The sequence below is a fragment of the Chrysemys picta genome, chromosome 2, assembly GCF_011386835.1.
Source record: "Chrysemys picta bellii isolate R12L10 chromosome 2, ASM1138683v2, whole genome shotgun sequence".
In the NCBI taxonomy this organism is placed as follows: Eukaryota; Metazoa; Chordata; order Testudines; family Emydidae; genus Chrysemys; species Chrysemys picta.
Window position 1 is genome coordinate 67,952,908 of NC_088792.1, and position 17,204 is coordinate 67,970,111.

The following is a 17,204-nucleotide window of genomic DNA, read 5'->3' on the forward strand; positions in this document are numbered from 1 at the left end:
GGAAGGTAACAGTATATGCTATTTATTCACTATAGGCCCAGTCCTGAAATCCTAATTGCAGCTGCACTGAAGGATTTTCCCAAGTAGGTCATGAGGAAAGACTTTGGGATTTGGATCTAAAAGAACAAGTGAAGAATAATACTTAAACTCAACAACAATAACAATATATTAACATTTTTAGACGACATGATTTCTGAATGTATTTGAGAGAGATTACAAAGAATACTCTTGCTGCACCAACTTTTCAGTCTGTGCATGCCTGATATGCGTTAGTATGGGTTCTGAACTGTGTATAATCTTTCTCTAATTTTGTCCAGGCAAAGAAAAGAGCATTACACTTTTCCCGGATTTAGGATCATATTATCAGAGATGACAAAGTCTCAAAAAAACCCACCTCCATCCCCCAGAAGAACACCCCAACAAGGAACATATCAAATATTAAATCAGTATTAGCACTTACTCTTTGTATTAAATAAGCTGGCTTAATACAGCAAAACAACTTCTGTGAACATTTGCATTTTTAATTAATGTAGTTTTCTTTAATTTGATTGGATAGTGCAAAATGTATGTATATGTATATGTATGTATATTTTAGTGCTATTTGTATTGCTTTATACTATTTAAAACAGAAGATTGTTAAACTTATCCTCTCAGATTGGGTCTCTTTTTTGTATTAATGGAAAATTAGTACTTTAGGTAACAAATTAATGTGCAGGAATGGGTTTTTTTTTTAGAAATGATTAATTTTAAAAGAATAATGGAGATTATTCACAGAAAGCAAACTTCAAATTTTCTTTTAATAAAAACTTGCACCAGAAATCTGATTTTCCCCTCTCCCACCCCAATAAACCAAGGAAAAGAGACTTTCCTACCCCCGCATCCGTCTCAGCACAGTGAGGGCCTTTAGAATGTTGAAGAGTCTCTGTAAACAGCTTGTGAATGAGCTGCATAAGAAGAATTATTTGTAAATAATTCGACAAATAATTTTGAATAACAAAATCAACAAAATTATACCTTCCTTGTGAACAGAAAAAAAGCTGAAATGTGTTAGAGTGCATAAATTATTTAATCTTAGGGGTTTATAGTGCCACCTATCACTGAAGTATCTGAATGCCTTCCACATTAATAGCAAGAGTGATGTCCCTAGTGCACTTTCTGCACTTGGAGACCCTATGATGTTCTCCCATTATGCGGGTAAAACTCTGCTTGTGGTAGGGTTTGTTTTTTTTAAATTATGTATTAATATACTTTTTTTGTAGTTTGCTTTGTTTGGATTTTTTGATTGGTTGGGAAATTTGAGGTAGAATGGGGTGTCAGTGTCATGAGCATTCTATGGTGAAAAAAGGAAAAGGACAACTATGTAGTTAAGAATAATTATACTCAACTCTAGTATTAAGTTCAGAAAGGTCCTTTTAGCCCCTGGTACAGAATATGAATGGGGAGAAGCTGTTTGTATTAACTGATATTCCTTCTTTCATTAACCAATGTTATTCAAAACTACATTTCCATTATGGGTACAAATGCTCACTAACTACCAATCACCCATCACATATTGCACAATACCACTACAGGCCATGCTCAATATGCCTTTATGAGCCATACCATCATCAGGCTACTTACCCACTATATAGAGACCACTGACTGTGCTCCTGTCTATCTTAGCTTCCCTGTACTTCTGGATCATATTATCATTGGTTTGGGCTCTTGCTAGTTTAGGCATCAGTAGTCTCTTAGCAATTACAGGCCTACAGTGAATTTATATTTCCCACATACTGGTCCAAACTGAGGTGCCAGAAAAGCCTCATGTGGGCCCTTTCGTGAAAGTGTTTTTCAAGGGTGTAAATTCAAGATGGGATTAATCTGAACAAGGTGTGTAAGAAAAAGCAGGTGTAAATCCCAGGCACAGTAGCTGAAAGAATGACACTGATGAGCTAGGAATGTTACACAGGTAAGTTCATGAAGGCTAGCAGGAAAGCTGCTCACTGGTACAACATTCAACACCCATTAATGGCAAGTAGCTAAACCCACATCACCCAAAGCAACTGTTGTAGCTGCTCAAGCCATAATACACAGGAACCATAGAGAAGGTCACATTGATAGCATTGGACCATTACAGACTGCCTTATCGGTGAAACAGATACATTATCTGATCTACATTAAAATGTATTTTTCATATAATCAATTAAAATATATATTTAAATATTCCAAAATTTGAATTTTTAGAATGGTAAAACATAATATAATCCATGTATTCAGAGCTAGATATTACAAAACATTAATAATGTATTGCACCGACATACTTGATATAAAACTATACTGACACAGGTATAACATATAGTAACTATACTAAGCTAATTACTTAATAAAACTCAATAAAGGTCATTATAAAATGATGGGAAAGATTCACCTCTCTAGGGTTGTACAAATTGCATTCTTCCAGCCTGAGTCCATGGAGCTAGCTGTGAGGAGGAGGAGGAGGATCTGGGGGACGCAGAAGTCAGTGGGGCTCTGTGCAGGTGTCTGCCTGCGCAGAGCCGATTATAGTCCCTGGGGCCTATTTTGGCCACTTGCCCCACCACTGAATTGCTGTAGTGTGATTTTCCCTATGACACTGGAAGATCCTCTCTTGGACAGGCCCCACCCCTTTTTTGCACCCAGATCCCTGAATGACTAAACAGAGTTAGACAAATTTTAAATAGTTTGGCACTAAGCCCTTTTTTTCTGACTAACACTCAGTGTACAATAGGGGATGCGTAACAAAGATGACTACTGCTGGCCAGGTGTCAAGAACACAATACTTAAGTGTGTTTGAACTATTTGGCACATAAAGAATATACTGTGGGTAAAATTTACCACTGCATCAAGGACCAAGATGAGACCTATGCACCCCAGCAATCCCACTAAAGTCCTTCAAATGGGGCTTAGGTGGTATTTAATTCATGCATAGCCCCTCTGCACAAGGTGAATTTCATCCTAATTACTTAGGATGAGTTGGAAAGGGGAATAATCCTAGACTTTAGGTAAACAATCCACAGGAGCAGCAAGAAACAACTTTTAAAAAATATTATTGCTCTGCTTTTTGGATTCCTCACTACTCCTGCCTCTATATTTTCCTCTTTATGCCAAGGCAGTATTTGTGTATAAATATATAACTTGATTTAACCCAAATAGGTCATTTTCAGTTTAATAATATAAGTTCCAAGCCCACCCCATAAGAATTTGTGCAAGTAATTCTGGATGTAAGTAGCCCATAAAATTGATCTCTAATCTAAGCTAAAGAGCACTGTCTTGAAAAATTGATACAAAAACTATTTTAAGATTTGGCACTTAAATCTCTCTCTCAAGTACATTTTCAATGTGTCATTTTTCTTCTTCTTCACCTAGGACAAAGTTGTTTTTGGTTTTTTTGGAACACCCAGTCAGGGGTGAAAGTAACTTAAAGGATTTACCGGTACTCCGGAGTCCTGAGCAGGGGGTGGGGCCTCAACTGGAAGGGGCATGGCCTCAACCGGAAAAGGGGGGGGCCTTTAGAGCCCGGAGCCCTTTAAATCAAGATTTTAAGGGCACCGGGCTCCAGTTGCAGTAGTGGCGGCTGGGAGCCCTAAGTCCTTTAAATCACTGCCGGAGCTACCAGCATTTAAAGTGCCTGGAGCTCCAGCCGCCGCTACCACCGCTGGGCCCCAGGCCCTTTAAATCGCCACCTGAGCCCTGCTGCCAGAGCCCCGGGGTAGCAGCAGCGGCTGGGGGCTCCAGTGGTGATTTAAAGGGCCAGGGGTTCCCAGCCACCACTACCACCCTAGGCCCTTTAAATCGCTGCCCGAGCCCTGCTGCTGGAGCCAGTGGAGATTTAAAGGGCCCGGGGTAGTAGCAGCAGCTGGAGCCCTGGGCCCTTTAAATTGCCACCAGAGCCCCGCTGCTGCTATTCCAGGGCTCCAGCAGCGGGGCTCGGGCGGCGATTTAAAGGGCCCGGAGCTCCAGCTTTTGCTGGGAGCCCCAGGCCCTTTAAATTGCCCCCTGGGGAAGCCAGTCTGGTACGGCATACAGGCTCTTGCCAGTACACCGTACCGGCCTACTTTCACCTCTGCACCCAGTCGAAAAGGGACCCATCCCAGCCTGGTGCAAATGAGCAAGGGAGGGAGGGTGGGTGAGAGAGAACAACAGAGAGAGGGGGGATGGAGTGAGTGGGGTGGGGCCTAGGAGAAGGGACAGGAAAGAGTGTTCGGTTTTGTGCAATTAGCAAATTTGCAACCCTTTAAGGTGCAAGTTAAGCATTCACTGGAAATGTGTTTAGAAGACTCTAAAACCTGTGGAAGCAACTGGAGCAGATTATTGAGGCCAAGGATTACCTGGTTTGATAACTAATCTGAAAACTGATTTTAGCAGCAAACCGTACAATGGGGAAAGGGATTTCCATGACTTAGAATTCCACAGAAAGACTTTCCATACCCACAACACAAAGACAGTGGTCCATAGGCTGCCAGCATAGCCTTTCAACATCCTCAGCGAGATGAGATTTCCATTGTCTGGATCTATGTGAAATGGATTTGCTGAGCCTTGGAATTACTTAAAAATCCTGCAGGATGTAGAGACACCTCAGTTAGATTTTCTAAAACACTTGAACGTGATCTTAATTGATACAGATCCAAGGAAATGAGCATCCAGTTACCTGATGACAGGTTTCAGAGTAACAGCCGTGTTAGTCTGTATCCGCAAAAAGAAGAACAGGAGTACTTGTGGCACCTTAGAGACTAACAAAGTTATTAGAGCATAAGCTTTCGTGGACTACAGCCCACTTCTTCGGATGCATATAGAATGGAACCTATATGCATCCGAAGAAGTGGGCTGTAGTCCACGAAAGCTTATGCTCTAATAAATTTGTTAGTCTCTAAGGTGCCACAAGTACTCCTGTTCTTCTTTTTCCAGTTACCTGAAGCACCTAGAAGGGGCTGGTGATTAAACAATCCCCAGACTGAGGATTTTCTGTTATACAAAAGCAACCACAAACATTTTTCCTTATTCCTGAAAAGTGTGGACAGAGCCTTTCAGGCCACAACTGGATTGTGTTTTTCTTCCTGCATGAGCTTTTGATAAAGGAGAATCACAAACTGAATTTGTGGAAAAGAAAATCTGCTGGGATGAGTAAACAATATTTTGCCTTTCTAATTTAGAAAGCAAAGTCCTCCTCAAGAGCTACTCTTGGGAATTTAGAGATTTCATTTATATAGTTTCATCAGCTCCTAACCCCCCCCCCCCCCCAATATTTGTATATGGTACAACCTGGGGCTTAGGGCTCCCACAATGGCCAGACTCCAGGTGCTCTATGTAATGTATCGGGGTGTGGATTTTTCCAGTGGAATAGGAGCAGCTGCACTCTGCTGTTGAGCAGGCAACAGTTTTAGGATTTGGGATTTAAAAAAGCTGGATCCAGCAAGTTCCAGGGGCTGGGTACATCTGTGTTGTGCAACGGCTCGGGTTTGCAACAGGAGCTGGAATTTTTCTTTAGACACTTAAATTTGTGAGGGGCAAGGAAGGGGGTAGATTTAACTGCCGGGCTCCAGGTAGTAGAACCGTGTGCTATCCGCGCTATTGGACCGGCATTCACCAGCTCCACCTAGTGAGATGGTGCAGTGTGGGACTGAGTCATACCAGGAAATCTGGGGAACCAGGGCCAAAAGTGCGCTGGGGCTGGGGATTTTACTGTACTCCTGTTCCAAGCTGTGCCGAGGCCCGGATTCATCCCCCCCGGAGAAGCCAGGGGGCCTTGGGCTCTATGGGGATAGTGCAGCTCGGGGGCTGGGGACCAAAGATGCTCAGGATCAAGGTTTGACGATTTCCTTGGGGAGCGGGTCAGGGCTTCGCAGGCCTCTCACCTGAGCCCAGGGGCCGGAGCCGCCCAGGGACACCCAGCCCCCGCCGCGCTCCCGGGGCCGGGCCTGGCGGCGGCGGAGCAGGTGGGAGGGAGGGAGAGCCCCGCCCCCGCCTTCCCACGGCGCCGCCCGGCACCTCCCGCCGGCCGCGACAGGAGCGCAGAGCCGCGGAGGAGCAGCGCCCCGCGGGTCTCTGCGTCGCGGATCGCGGGGAGGTCGCGGCGGCTGCGGTCGCGCCGGCAGGTCAGTGAGCCAGGCTGGGGCGCGCCCTTGGCCGCACCTGGGCTTGTGTGGTCCTGCCCCCGCCTGCTGCCAGGGGGCTTGAGGGCAGAGTCCGACTCCCGCGCTCCCTGAGGGGGCACCTCGGTGCTGCCCGGCGCCGGGCTCCGCCTCCCGTCCTCAGCCCCGCTCCGTGCTCCACGCCGAACTTCCCCGGGCGCGCAGGGGACTCCCTCGAGGGGAGGTTCGCGCCTGGGCTTTGCTGCCACCCCGTCTCCCAAACGGGTGGGCTGGGAACTCGCTGCCTGGCCAAATGCAACTGGTCGGTGTTTCCGTGCAATACAGCCTGGGAAGCGCCTGGAGATGTGGGGCTGGATTCCAGAAGTGGAAAGTGCACTGGGTAGCGCCCACCACCATCGCTTCTCTGTATCTTAAACACCTGAGTGGCCAGGCCCTGCCTTCCGAACAGCCTATGCTCTTATACACCGCCCTGTTGGTAACAGATATTTAAATGGCATATTTGGCATGAAAATGATACACACTAGGTGTGACTGCTGAGTGCACTCGGGACTTTTCTTGCCGTTTCTAGCTGCTAGGTGAATCTACTCAACCTTCTTGTTTGTCCAGCATTTTTTAATTATTAGCTGTAGTGGTTATATAAATAATTATAACTCCCTTACATAAAGATATAAAACAGCAAGGACTTCAATGGGGCCAAGATTTTGCCCAAGGTGCTTCAGTCCAAAGCCAACACAAACTGAAAACCGGGATGGTGGATGGCCGGTAGCGTAGCTGTAAATAAGAGGGGTGAGCCCTTTGAGATGTAGTGTCTTTCAGCAAGCAAGAGGTACAGTGTGGCTGGTTACAATGTGGATTTCATGTTAGTTACAGATGTAGTTAGCATCAGTCTTTTTTAAAAAAATCTCTTTGAATCAGAATAACTTGTAAGAACTTATAAAGTTCTCCCTTTTCCTATAGTTCTTACCCTGGGAATCTTGTTCAAATGCTATCTGACATAATTATTCTTGAATAATGTTAAGTTATATTAAGTGCATATAAACAGAGAAGTGTGTGTGTAAAACTATTGTCCTTAGTGATTTAGAATTATCCATGTTAGCATAGCATATCAGGAGAGTATATAGCTAAAGGATAAATTAAATTAGCTGGAGGGTTTTTTATACTTCAAATGTTGCACATTCATGAGAGTGTGAGATTATGTCACAGGCTGTAGGGGGGTTCGAGGAAATGTGTGGTTGTGTGGTTACAGTTAAGAACATCAGGAGTTCTAGGAATAGGAAAGAGGCATCCGGGCCAAGATGCCAGTCCTTTTTTGGTTTGTTATTGAAGACTGTATAGTTCTGGTTAAGTATTTTAGAATAGTAACAAAATCTTGCTAAAATTAAAACAATTTTCTGTATGGAAGTAAAAAGGGTAGTTAATTCAAAAGAAGAAAGGAACTTCAGATATATGGTAGGCGGTGGTCATTTCTACATGGAATAATCATGGAGCAGTCTTTACTTAGGGTCTAAAGTTTCCAAATGCTTCCAGTGATATAGAAATATTGCTTGAAATCATCTTCATCGATAAAATTGGTAAATATTACTGCATATGTCATGTGATGTTTTTATTTAACTATCTATTAATATAACTGATCTTTTAACATCTAAGATGGCATGTTCTACAGACGTGTATCTTTGTGTGTGTATATAGATGATGTAAAAAATTAAATGAAACAGGCTCATAAATCAAAAATGGAAGTTTAACTTTTTCTGTTAAATCAGAGTCTTTTGTCTTTTTAGTTTTATATAATTTCGTAATTTGAATACAGTCATTGTTAAAACAAGGAAATGCAGCTAGGTTATTACTATTAATTTAACATTATAAACATACAGCATAAGTTGTCTTTGGGCAAGTTTTGCTTTGCCATAACAGTACATGTAATACCTAGCTGCTGAAATATTTCAAAGACTGACTACTGCTTCCCTACAATATTCCAGGCATAGAAGTTCCTAAACTCAGCAGAACTTCTGTATGTGGTTCACTTGCATGGAAGGGCAAGCCACAGAGAAGCTATGCAGGGAGATTATGCAACTCTATTCTTTGATACCTCTCTGCGTTAGCTTGTGGGGGTGGAGGAGTTGTTGGGCATATGCCGGATGCTAGTGCAAGTCAAATACGTGGACTCACTGGCCTAAACATTGACATGAACGGAGTCCACAATGAGCATGGATGCTGCTGCAGTCCATGGCCTTTAATATATTTTGCATGATCTTGGGTGAGGAGGGAAGAGTCTGTTCTCCCTCCTCCCCCGCCCCCATCCTTTACCAAGTTCCCCTGGACAAGACTCTTTTACTTAAGCTTTGTACACGGGTTCAGAATTCCTCCCTAGGAAAGAATTATTCTCATGTTTTGTTGTGCTGTTGGTTGTTTTGCCTTAGATAATGATGACAAATTAAATATGGATTTGGCCCCAATCCTGCAAGAAACTCTGTGTGGGTGGATCCTTATACCCACACAGAGCTCCTTACAGGAATGTGGCCTAAGATATTACATGCAACCCATTGCCATGTTAGTGCAACACTGTTATTGATTATATGCTGTTTATATTACCTACAGGCTCCAATCAAGATTGAGACCCCATTATGTTAGGCACTGAACAAACTCCTATGAAAACATGGTCCCTGTCCCAAACACCTTGCAATCTGGGTATGAGACTGTAATTAAAAAATCAAACACAGTTAAAGCTATTGTGCTTTTTACTGTCTGTTTTTAATTATTTCGGAAGTACACAGATGTTATGATAGAGGCTGTATACATTTTTAGATCAATAGAAATTTGGGCCTTAAACTTGCAAGCTACTTCATGTAGGCAGATTCTTACTGACTTTAGTGGAACTGTGCACAGGTGCAAGGGTCTGCTTAGGCTAAATACAGTACAGGGTCAGTACAATAGGGTTTTTCATTCTGTGATCACACAATAGTGAAAAATGCAACATAATACTGAATTTGGCAAATAATACAGTCTAACAGCAAGGAACTCCATTTTTTTTTTCTGTATTGCTTCTCCAATACGACAATGTAAATAAGCTGAATTTGTGTACTGATTTCTGAAACACATCTGGTATGTCTCATTGTCTGTTACTGCATATATATTGTATTGTCATATAATGAAAGACCCCTGCTGGAATGTATCCTGATTTAAAGTTACTGCTAACTTTGAATTTTCTCACTCTTCTGCTAAAACGGCTATGTCTGTTCTTACAATACTTATTCTTTTTTTAATTTAAGATCTGCAGTTCTTTTTAAAGATTAAAGAGAGACAATATAAATAACTTATTTCAATAAGCACTTAAGATCAGCATTTATCTGAATGTCTCATCCTAAAAAAGAAAAAAAAATCACCTCTGGGCTGGGACTAAGCATAAGAATTTCGGCCTGAAGGTAGATATTTTAGAAAGTCAAACTACTGAAAATAGGGGCTTAAACTGAAAAAATGATATCTTAACAATAACTATCTAATGAATAAGTGCATTCTAGCAAAAAAACTCAGGAGCTTGATGATGGTTGTGCAGAACACAGAAAGATATTGACGTGGTTAAATTCTGAATCCATTCCTGCATCAAACAGAATCAGGGATGTCTGCATTCAAAAGTAGTAGCACTACCTATCAAACTGCTTTGTATGTTGGTAGTAATTTGTTTGAGGCTTGAAAGTGAAATAATCTTGTCTACAAAAGATCTACATGTTTCATAGGCTCCTGTTTCCGTGGAGGTGTCTTCCCTGCAATTACTGACCAGGTCTACCTCTGCTTAGCTATTAAAACTAGATGAGAACAGGCATTAAAACTAGCAGAACCTTGCTTTTTCTCCGTCTAACTTCCATAATTTATTGTTTCTGGATGAACTTGAACATCTGCTCTATTATTATGTGAGCATGTTAGACCATTAGTTTTAAAATGTCATAAATCACTGCACAGGTGAAAAGTTAGGGCGTGTTACTGCTGCAGGAAATTTATTTTCTTCTTGCACAACAGAGCTCACAAAGTCTAAGCTCTTTAGAGAGTATAACAACTGAATATGACTTGTCATTTTTCAGTGATCAGTTTTGAATTAATCACTATGTTAACATGGCTATTATAGCAACACCTGCATTACTCTGTCATTACCTGGTTCTTACATTATTGGAAAATCAAAGGATTATGTTGTTTGTAAATTGCATTACCGTAAATTACTGTGAACATTTTCCTCTCTGGAAAATTAAGGAAGTCAGAAGTGGAAAATGGTTATACAGTTCTGAAACTCAGCTGGTCCTGATGAAACCTAAACAGGGCTTCCTAGTTTTTCATCCACAGGTGGTATTTGGTCAGGATAGTCCAATGGCTGTCAGAGTTCATAACAGTGATGACTGATGGTATAACCAGATCTGTTCCTGAAAACATTCAAAGTGCTTTGGTGAATGCTTAAGTCGGTGAGAAAAGTATGTCCTATATATGCTCATAGTTTTGCAAACGTTCATAACTTTAGGTTGTAACCAAGTGCCTTTCAGCTTGAAAACTTTAAAGTAGCCATTGGGAAACTATTATGTGAAACAACAAAAGAATTTTTCATTCAGTAATGTAGAAAACATTTTTCCCATGCTTTGATAACACAAAAAACAGTTGAATGTATTTTCTTCAAACTTTCCAAAAATATCCACCTCTGGGCTAGCACCAAACACAAGGAGCCTGATTCTCCAATGCTTGGCACATTATGTTGCGCATTGCTGTAATATTTACCCAGAACATAGAATATCAGGGTTGGAAGGGACCTCAGGAAGTTATCTAGTCCAACCCGCTGCTCAAAGCAGGACCCAATCCCCAGATAGATTTTTGCCCCAAATCCCTAAATGGCCCCCTTCAAGGATTGAACTCACAACCCTGGGTTTAGCAGGCCAATGCTCAACCCACTGAGCTATCCCTCCCCCTCTCTTAGCTCTGTGCACAGTGGATGTAAAATGCTTTTGGATCAGCATGGTAGCACTTTGTACCCTCTCTGTATAGGGGTAAGTGATGACATAAGGTGCAAGGCATGGAAAATCAACCCCAAGAAATTTGCAAGATACAATTCTCTGAAATTTATAAGGAAATATAATAGCATTTTCCATGATAAACTCCTAGCTCAGTGTTGACACTGACAGTTTGAATGATCAAGAAAGCTGCCCATTGTGTCTGTTTTGCTACTTAAATATAATGAAATATGTATCATTTACATTCCTGGCAATTGCAAAGTCTTTCTGGTATGGTAAGTTAGGGAGAACTAGAATTACAATATATGCTTGGTTCCTATAGCTGTGTGAAAGCACACACTTCCTACTAGGTTAATACAATGAATTAATTTACTGAGATAGTATCTGCTTAAATAGATCTATTTCATAAATTATAAGCATGATGATATGACTGTTGAACCACTTGTTAACTGTATCACATTTTACCTTTGTTATAAAATCACAGACAGGACTGCAGCATATGGCACTAGATCATAGTGTGTTTGGACCTTTGTTTCTTTGCTTACTCCCTTGTTAAAAGGCACTGAAGATATGTTGCCTTCTTTACTAGCACAGTATTATGCAATGAAAAGTGTATAAACTCTCTGACACTCCTTGCTGTGTATAAAATAGTACTGGCTGCTGTTAGACTTTTTGCTCAAATCAGTTACACCTTTAAAATGCACTTGGAAAGACTGTTTGTTTTTCTTTTCTTCCCTGTATAAAATCTATGTGCCTGTTAAAGTCCTCATGCAAATATACAAGAAATGGGCAAACCAATTACGATAAAATAGAGAATGGCCCAAACCTTTGTTAGGAACTCCAAGTAAAGCGAAACCAAACCTTGCTCTCAAGAAAGTTTTATAGTTCTAGCCAGGACTGGTAATGCTGAAATACCACAAGAGAGGCTACGCTGAAAAGTGTTTCTCCCCTGGAAGTAACTGCCATAAATCTCATGAAATTTTCAGCCCAATTTTGCTAACCCAAAGTTTGAATAGTTTTTATGAAATGCAATTGGATAAGCTTCCAAATATTTGGGTCAAGCCAAGCAACCAAATCTCCATAGGGTTACTTATCTCTGATCTTTTAAATAATAAAAAAACCCCCACCCAATATGGTGGCAATATGCATAAATTTATTAAATAATTTAGATTTTTATAGCACCTTTTATCTACAAGTATTAATACACTTGCCCTACTGTAATGAACACATATATTGGAATCATCACTTCTTCCATCACTGGACTGCAGCCACTTTTGGGGGTAGAATGTAGCAACTGTTAAACAGTGTTCAGCCCAACAGTTTAAGAAAGGAAGTGAAGAATATTATGTCCAGTTGACTCTGAGGTGGATGAATAGAATGTAATGACCTCTACTGGAATTTGCTCAGGAACCTAGGGCTAACACCCATACTCTTGCAAATAGACATGAGGATGAAATCCTAGCCCCATTGAAACCAATGGCAAAACTCCCATTGATTTCAATGGGGTCTGGATTTCACCTTAGGCTTTAATGTCCACAAGTGGTCAGGCCCTCCATTGTACTCTAATTTAAAAGGCGGTACCCCAGCAACAGCCAGTATCCCCAACACAATGTTGAGGCATAAGATTAATATTGAATCAGAGAGAAGAGTGCTTCCCACTGATTGCCAGCACTACCTTCTGCAGCACCTTGAGTTTTGGGGTATGCCCTTAGCTGGAGAAACCTCAACCTGAGCTGTCATGCCTGCATTTCCAAGAGAAAAATAATGAATCATGATGAAATACTTTCAGATTTCAATCACAACTAGCTTGGAAGGGGGAAATGTAGAATGGGTTAGGCAGAGATCTTGCACCTTTGCTATTTTAAGTTCACAACTAGTGCCACCTAGCTCAGCTGATATTTTAAAACATAGATTCACCGTCTTTGCCATGTATAGCGCAGCATAAAGGCAAGATTGTGAATACTACCTTGCTCGTGGCTAAAAGACCAACTATTTAATTGGAGAGTGGAACTTCCTTCCATTGAAGGAACTGATTACTCAGCTTGCTGGGATTGTTCCTGTGGGAACAGTTCTGTGTAAGAAAAGGACCAAACAATCCAACTTTGCTAGAAACATGGTCCCCATTTCAGTTTTTCCTGAGGTGAAGAACTGGAGAATAGCAACACTGCTGTTTCTGGAAAGACAGCAAGTCTTGAAAATGTGACTTGAGAGGGTGCATGCTGCAAATCAAAACAAAAACAAAACACAACAATTTTGGATTAAAGGACTCAAGCCCTGCCCTTACTGAAACACCTGATTGATAGAAAAGTAGACAATGACCTTGAACTTCCATTAAGCCACTCTTTATTTGACGCAAGCCAATGATTGACTTTGCTAGTGATTATCATCAAAATCAATGTTATGTTTGTGTAGCTCTTAAATGATAAAACATCTCTCTCTGAGTGGTTGACTTAGTCCAAATGTTATTCAAAGGAAACTCCATGTGTGGGTTCTTTCCTTCTACAAATGAATGCATTCACTTCTTTATGTCAGACTGAGGCACTTTAACGTGTGGTTCTCATCACTGTAATCTTAATGCACTTCTTCATGGTGAATTTAATTATAATTTTTTCCCGTTTCTAGTTTAGAGCTAGAGGGCCAAATTCTGTTCTTCTGCACTAGTGCAAATCCATTGAAGTCAGTAGACTTGACTCACAGCCATGGTCATAGGGGGTGTAAATGGCAGCAGCTTTCTGCACCAACAGAGAAAGCTGTGACTCAAAATGGAGTCGAGAAGTGGATGAGAAGTTGGATATGAGTTAGCCGTGTGCCATTCTTGCCAAGAAGGCTAACGGCATATTGGGCTGTATTAGTAGGAGCATTGCGAGCAGATCGAGGGAAGTGATTATTCCCCTCTATTCGGCACTGGTGAGGCCACATCTGGAATACTGTGTCCAGTTTTGGGGGCCCCCACTATAGAAAGGATGTGAACAAATTGGAGAGAGTCCAGCAGAGGGCAGTGAAAATGATCGGGGGCTGGAGCACATGACTTATGAGGCGAGGCTGAGGGAACTGGGCTTATTTAGTCTGCAGAAAAGAAGAGTGAGAGGGGATTTGATAGCAGCCTTCAACTACTTGAAGGGGGGTTCCAAAGAGGATGGAGCTCGGCTGTTCTCAGTGGTGGCAGATGACAGAACAAGGAGCAATGGTCTCAAGTTGCAGTGTGGGAGGTCCGGGCTGGATATTAGGAAACCCTATTTCACTAGGAGGGTGGTGAAGCACTGGACTGGGTTAGCTAGGGAGGTGGTGGAATCTCCATCCTTAGAGGTTTTTAAGTCCTGGCTTGACAAAGCCCTGGCTGGGATGATTTAGTTGGGGTTGGTCCTGCTTTGAGCAGGGGATTGGACTACATGACTTCCTGAGGTCTCTTCTAACCCTAATCTTCTATGATTCTATGAGTCATGCCCAGGGGAGAGTAGCTGGCATTTGCAATGTCATCTTGGAATGGGGCTCCAGCAGGGAAGGGCTGCTTTGATTTGCAACCTGGGCTCCACTGGAAACCTGCTGGAGAAGTATGGAGTCAGATCATCCTCTAGGTCAGGGTTTCTCAAACTTCATTGCACCGCGACCCTCTTCTGACAACAAAAATTACTACAAGACCCCAGGAAGGGGGACCGAAGTCTGAGTCCCCCTGCCCTAGAGGCCGCTGAAGCTTGAGGGCTTCAGCCCTGTGCGGTGGGGCTTGAACTTGGGCTTCAGCCCCGGGCCCAGCAAGTTTAATGGCAGCCCTGGTGACCCCATTAAAACGGGGTTGCGACCCACTTTGGGGTCCCGACCCACAGTTTGAGAACTGCTGCTCTAGGTGCCAATATTATATACCTTCCCGGGTCAGTGCTGCCCTCTTCTGTGGCAGTGTTGCTTGGTTGTTAGCTTCCTGGTGGAATGGGAGTTGCAGTAGATTTTCCACTGCCAAGGGCCCCACACCAGATTCTATGCTGGCAGAAACCCATGCAGCCCTTGGGTGGATCAAGCCCAGAGGAAATATTCCATATGTAAGTTGGTGAAATTTGGTCAGGACAGCTTGCTTAATTACATAAAAGTATTTTCTACCAAGGCACTGATCCTGCAAGCAAAAGTCTAATTGATTTCAATAGGAATTTTGCGGGGATACCAGCAGGAGGAACAGGCTCTGTTTTTCTGTACATTCTATTAAGAAAGAATGGGCCATAGTCTGCTGTCAGTTACAATCGTGTAATTCCAGAGTACCAGTAATTTTAACTGAGAGCAGAATTTACCGCAGTAATTCTAAATAGTCTAAAAGAATTGTACATTTAAAAATTAAATTGGCATCATTACACACTTAATGAAAGGCAAGACTTTTATTTGTCAGACTGTGAATAAAGATGTGGAGCTCTTAATATGTATATTAGAAAGGGTACATCAGTCTGTGGCACTTTGAATTTCTGTTGAGCTGCATATTACTATTAAACTCTTAGGACCTTCTTTGTACCACTCCATTTAGTCTCTAAGGAAGGGGGTTCTCAAACTGGGGGTTGGGACTCCTCAGGGGGTCGCAAGGTTATTACATGGGGGGTCACGAGCTGTCAGCCTCCACCCCAAATCCTGCTTTACCTCCAGCATTTATAATGGTGTTAAATATATAAAAAAGTGTTTAGAATTGATAAGGGGGGGGGGTAACACTCAGAGGGTTGCTATATGAAGGGGTCACCAGTAAAAAAGTTTGAGAGCCACTGCTCTAAGGACTCTAATACCTGCAGAGACTGGCTCCTATTTTATGTTCAGGGTACTCTCTTACAGAGAGGAGAGAGTCTGTGTGCTCTTTACTTTTGTTTTTGCGTATTTCAATTTTAAAAAGTCATTCAGACCGAAAGTGTCAGTTTGCTCTTTGTGTATGAAGAAACATAACATCTGGTGCTTAAAAATTACACGGTTTGGCTTCTGTTGGAATTAAAATTCCAAATGACTAATTCTGAACATAGAAGCCTATTCCAAAGTGTTTCCAATTGTGGTTTAAGTATAGCAGAAAAATTAATCTTGCTATGTAATGTATATACACTTTTCCTGGTTTTGTCTATTTTACTTGTGTGTGTCTATTGTGTTGTATTTGTAACATTTGTGGTGCACCTGTACCAGCAATTTCAGCTGTTCTTTAGTGTTTGACAGGAGCAAGTGGTGGACACAATGAATCATATTGTCTGTTCTTCAGACCACGAAAGATGCTTTATAAGGCAGATTCTCCAATGTATCTTTATTTTTATAATTCTTGTACTTTCCCCATGATCTAAACATTTTGGTTTGACTGAATATTTTAAAGAGTAGAACTCAGCAGAAATAATATTTAACTATAATTTAAAAATATTGCCCTATCTAAAACTGATTTTGAAAACTAGGAGCACAGTTAATGGTTTGCCTTTTTTCTTCTTCTGTTAATCAACAAATTATATGTACATATCACCCATCATGCCTTTCTGTGCACTTGCAGAGTAACTGACACACTTCCCAAGCTGCCCTGGCCCCTGAAAATATCAATTACAAAACATTTTTTTTTTTAAATTGCCCAGAAATTGACTTGTGTAACCCAGTCAAAGTGCATGGATGCTGTACAACTATTTCTCCGTAATACAGTCAGACTGAATGAAGAGCTCTGACTTTTCATACTGTCTTCATTGTTATACCATAGTGACGGTGCAGTATGAAAATCTGATGGCTGTAGCAGTAGAACTCTACTTCTGAAAAGGGAATTGTGTGCTGCATAAGCGAAGGCATTTTACCTTGGCGCAAGGAGGTAATAGTTCCTCTTTGTACATCTGGTGCAATTGCATCTGAAATGTTCCAGGCATCCCATTACCAGAAAGATATTAACAAACTGGATGGATTTCAAAAATGTTCAAAGACTGGTGGACTGACTTATGATGAAAGATGAAAACAGCTAAACAAATATATCTAGGCTAAATTATGTGTGCCTGTGGGGTCATAATTCTACAAATATTTCACAGGTGCAGATGCCAAGGAGGTTAAATAATTCTATTTAGCCTGATACAAGAAGGTATAACTAGGAGCAATGGGATCAAATTAAGAAAGGCAAAAATTAGACTGAATATCAGAAAACCTTCCT

At 41.6% G+C, this 17,204-nt stretch overlaps 1 protein-coding gene across 9 annotated transcripts in view; it reads left to right on the forward strand.

Moving 5' to 3' along the window:
* Positions 1-5,681: 5,681 nt before the first annotated feature.
* WIPF3 (WAS/WASL interacting protein family member 3) overlaps positions 5,682-17,204 on the forward strand; it is a 96,480-nt gene continuing 84,957 nt past the window's right edge. For 6 of the 9 annotated variants that reach the window (XR_509039.4, XM_042861836.2, XM_008170421.4 and 3 more), the window contains exon 1: positions 5,971-6,110. The gene's annotated coding sequence lies outside the window, so the exon portion shown is untranslated. Of the gene's footprint in view, positions 5,822-5,970; positions 6,111-8,702; positions 8,793-17,204 lie in introns of those variants that run through there. The other 3 variants (XM_065587037.1, XM_065587040.1, XM_065587038.1) reach the window with 2 other exon arrangements.